A 4,928-nucleotide genomic window follows, 5' to 3' on the forward strand; every position below is an offset into this window, starting at 1 on the left:
TCCAAGAAGCCGAGGAGCCACCGGGAACGTCAAGTTTGTCAAGAAGTAAAAAGTATGAGCTATGAAGAAATCCAGCTTAAACTGAAAATGGGAGAGGTGCAGCAGTACGGCTCCAAAAGAAAACACAGCTTGTTGACCTGGGTGAAGAACAGGCTCTGCTATAAAACGGACAGCAGCAGGAACTAGCACCACTTCCCTGAGGAATTTAAATCAGGGGGGGAAGATTATATTTAAATTTCTTAGTGGAAAGGCAACGGTGATCTATGGATTCAGGAAAGTAAATTAAGACAGTGTATTCCTAAATATAATCTTTTTAAAAGGAGACTTTAATTACCCTGCTACAAAAGTACTTCATCTGACAGTAGTCTCAGTATGAGGCTTTCAGCAATAATATGGTGCTACAATTCACCCTTTCCACATCCAAAATGTGAGAACTCCATTATTACTGCTCTTTTCAAGGATATCTTGATTGTATTCCACAGACATCACTAGATCACGTAATTTGCATTAAAATCATGAAGAAATAAGCTGCAAGCAGAGTTGGAACAGCAAGAGACTTGGTTCCATTAACACGCAGTTGCTCAAAACCATCAAATCCCCCTTGGAAAGACAAGTGTTTGCTGTTGTTAGGTGCCACCACGCTGGTTCACAGTGACCCACAGTGACCCGAGGCACAACAAATGCCGCACGGTCCTGCACCATCCTCACAATTGTCCCTAAGCTTGAGCCCATTGTTGCAGCCACTGTGTCCATCCATTAAGGGCCTTCCTCTCCTTCACTGTCCCTCCACCTTACCAAGCACCATGTGCTCCTCCAAGGACTGCTCACTCCTGACAACATGTCCAAAGTAAGTAAGACAAAGTCTTGCCGACCTTGGCTCTGAGTAACACTCTAGCTATACTTCTTCCCAGACAGAATGGTTTGTCTGTTGGGCAGTCCATGGTATTTTCTACACGAGTATTCTTCGCCAGCACCACCTTTCAAATACATCAGTTCTTCATGCATCTTCTTTATTCAATATCCAACTTTCATATGCACATGAGGCAACTGAAAACACCATGGCTTGGGTCAGATGCACCTTAGTCCTCAAAGCAATATAGTTACTTTTCAGTACACTCACGAGTGTGACAGAGTTATCTAATGCAACTGGTCTTTTGATGTTTTGACCACTGCTTTTATGAGCACTGATTCTGGATCCAAGCAAGACAAAATCCTTGACAATGTATTCTTTCATTAGAGTAATTCCAAATAATGTGGCTTGGGTATATAGACAATTCCAAAAGTGCTGTCAAAATACTTTGCAAAATTAATAAAATTATATACTGTCCTAAACTAAAGATAATGTTTAGATATGCACGATCTACTGTATGTATTTGTGTGTGTATAAATATGGGTGAAAGCCAAAACTCGATAGGACTGCCTTCTTTTTCTGGGTCTTACATGTATTTGTATTTCCCACTTTTGACAGGGTGTGTTATCTCAGAAACCCTCAGGGCAGTTCTACCCGGTCCTACATAGTTATTATGAGTTAGAATCAACTCAATGGAGTGAGTTCAGTTTTGTAGTCTTAATACTTTTCTATTGCTCTCCATTAATAAAAAAATATTTGAGTTCTCCTTCTTTGACAGGTTCCAGCTTTCAAAAGTTTTAGTGTGTATACATGCACGCATGCACTACTAGGGTTCCACTTCATACATGCACAGGTTTATTCCAAAAGCCCATGCTTGAACACGTCTCTGTGCTCAGCAGATGGCTGCAGACAGTTCTCTCTGTAACACATTCACTTGCCTTTGTCTCAATAAAAACAAAACAAAAACAAAAACCCCACTGCCATCGAGGAGATTCTGATCCATAATGACTTTATCTATAGTTTCCAAGACTGTACATCTTTACAGGAGCAGACAGCCTCGGCTCTCTCCCACAGAGAATGCCTACTGGGTTTGAAACAGACCTTGGAATTAGCAGCTCAATACCTAACTCACAGCACCACAAGGGTTCCTTAGGACTCATCAAACCAAAGTGGCTTGTGACTCATAGTAACCCTACCTAAGGTTTCCAAAACGAACCAGACCTAGCAGCCGTGTCTGACCCACAGCACCACCAGAGCTCCTAAGGACTCCACTGGGGTGCCTTCAAAAAAAAAAAAAAAAGGCCAATCAAGTGTCTTCCACGATGAAACACAATATTCCTCTGGTTGGTTCCTTGAGGCTTCCTCACCCACCACTATCCTGACCCCAGTCCTGCCCTTCACGACAGGCTAGACCAGAGCATGTGCACAGGTACAGATAAGAGATAAGAACTCACGACGCACAGAATCCAGGAACAGGAATGGGAATAGCAATACCAGAAGGGTAGGGGCAAAGTAGGGAGACGAGAGAAGGAAGGGGGAATGGTCGCAATAATCTACACATAACACCCACCCACCCAGGGGAACGAACAACAGAAACCATGGGGGAAGGGAGACAGCAGTCAGTGTAATATAGGAAGATAACAATAATTTATAATTTATCAAGGGGTCACCAGGGGGGGCAAGGGAAGAAAAACAGAAGAGCTGAAAACAAGGGCTCAATAGACAGTAAATGTCCAGAAAATAATGATGGCAACATATGTACAAATATGCTTGATACACTGATGTATGGATTGTTAGAAGAGCCCCTAATAAAATGATCTTGTAATAAAATAAAGTGTCTTCCAAAGCGATCTGTTAGATTCACGGCTGAGGAAAGCTCAGGAAGACTTCTGGGGAGGAGATTCTCAAAGGTAAACCTTGAGAGATTTTCTCAAAAGACATAGGGCCATCACAGGAGCTTAATACGAAGCGCTTTTTTTTTTTTTTAAGTTTAAAAATGCATTTATGAGAAAACAGGGCCAGGATAGTGGCCCTGGACGTGTTACCCGCGATTATGACAATGTGCCCCTCGCTCTGTAAGCCAGGCTGTGCTATGAGAGCGGGTCGGCAAATCTGCTTTGGTGGTGGTGGTGGTTTTGTTTTCCATATGTAAAAAGAACTTTATATCAAAAAGCAACTTTGCTTTCAGAAAGTGCCCCAGCCAGACCAGCGTAAGTCCATAGGTCCCATGCTAGCAGGGCCCTCTGCAGACTCCTGTCCACCCTACAGCCCTGGTCTTGGCCCTTCACACTTCTTTGCATTTCCAAAATACAAAGGACATCTCAAAGGTACATAATTTGAGGCCCCTGAGGACGACAAAACTCGACAAGGTGTCAGACAGGGCAGGATTCTAAGGGGCAGGGTTAGGGAGCAGAAAGGAGGGCAGGATTCTAAGGGACAGGGTTAGGGAGCAGAAATGTCATCTTCAGAAGCGAATGAACCTAGATGGATGAGTGTCAGGAAACAACAGCTTCACATGTTGATATTTCTGTTTAATAAAGGTTTCTATGATTTAAAATTTTTTTTTTAATTTACCGGTTTTAAAATTTACCCATGTCCATGAAGCCCTGGGGCAGAACGGTTTAGCACTCAGTTGCTAACTAAAAAGCAGGCAGCTCCAGCCCACCAGTAGCTCCCCCAGGAAGAAGAGACCCCACCACCACCACCACTGTTCCTATCAAGATTAAACTCACTGTCTGCAGTGACTTCTATACACTATAGGACAGAGGGCAGTTAGCCCCATAGCATTCCGCAGGCTGTAATCTTCCCAGAAGCAGGCTGCCACAGCTTCCTCCCATGAAGCAGCTGGTGAGTTTAAACCATCAGCCTTTGGTTAGCAGCCAAGTTCCCAGTAAAAGTTCTTGGTTGGCTGGTGGTTGTTTTTTTGGTAAGTCTTGCTGCTGTATCTTTTTCCCTGGCAGTTCTCATTTCTTATTAGTGGATGTTTATTTTGGTACATACGCATCACATGTATTTCAGTAGTGCATATATTTACATGGTAGTTAGAAGCTGTCAGATTGATTTAAGACTCTTATAGTGACCCCCAAGAGGCAGAACAGATTGAAAACACTGTTCTGGGTTTTCAGGGCTGCCATCTGAACGGAAGCAAATCATCAAGTTTTTCTCCAGTGGAGCTAGCTGCTGGGTGAGCCACGCTTTCCCTTAGTAGCCTTAACTGGGACACCACGATGGTTCCTTTGCCTGTTTATAGCTTTTATATTGCAGAAGTACCTAAGCATCTTCACAGGATGAAAGTGATGGTGGTTTTGAATAAACCCACTGCTGTCAAGTTGACAAACCATAGTATAGCGCCATAGGGGACAGCAGGGCTGCCCCCAAGGGCTTTTCAAGGCTGCGATCCTTACGAAAGCAGGCTTCCCCATCTTTCTCCTGTAGGGCAGCAGGTGGATTCAAACTGCTAACCTTTCAGTTAGCAGTCCAATGCTTAATGCATACACGTAATTGTAAAGTATTGTGCATTCTGTCTGGGCTGGATATGGAGGTGATTGCTCCCCTGTGTAATATAGTCTGTATAGTATGCCTGAAAATAAAGTCATTTTGTCAACAATTAAGTTAACTAATATTTACTGAGCATCTACTGTATGCTGAGTGACCAAATTCCTTCAGCCGTCCCCCAACAAAGCACTCATCTGCAGGGGCAATGAATTATTTAATGTGGTTCTTCCAACCAAAGTCTGTAATTTCCACCAATGAACTTGCCCTGCATGTTTCTGGTAAGGAGGTGGGGGAAGATACATATAGGATTCGCCTGTATAAAACGAGCCCTCTCTGCCACTTAACTCTAGACCCAATCCAAGAACAGTCAGTTCTGATAACATGATGCTGCTCTATACTCATCTTCATGGAATGATCACTGAAGATAAGGGTGTTACAGCAAAGTGTGGTGAAGAGAGCAGATGGTGCCTGGCTATCAATTCGAATAGTGTCTGGGGTCAAACAGGTGTCAGGGTTGACCAGTTCCTAACACATCATCACCGGTCTGGTAGGCGCAATTGTACAGCGATAATAAGTAAAGATT

Source organism: Echinops telfairi, unplaced genomic scaffold (assembly GCF_000313985.2).
Source record: "Echinops telfairi isolate 266 unplaced genomic scaffold, ASM31398v2 ScPeMD7_7468;HRSCAF=8506_0, whole genome shotgun sequence".
NCBI classification, from domain to species: domain Eukaryota; kingdom Metazoa; phylum Chordata; class Mammalia; order Afrosoricida; family Tenrecidae; genus Echinops; species Echinops telfairi.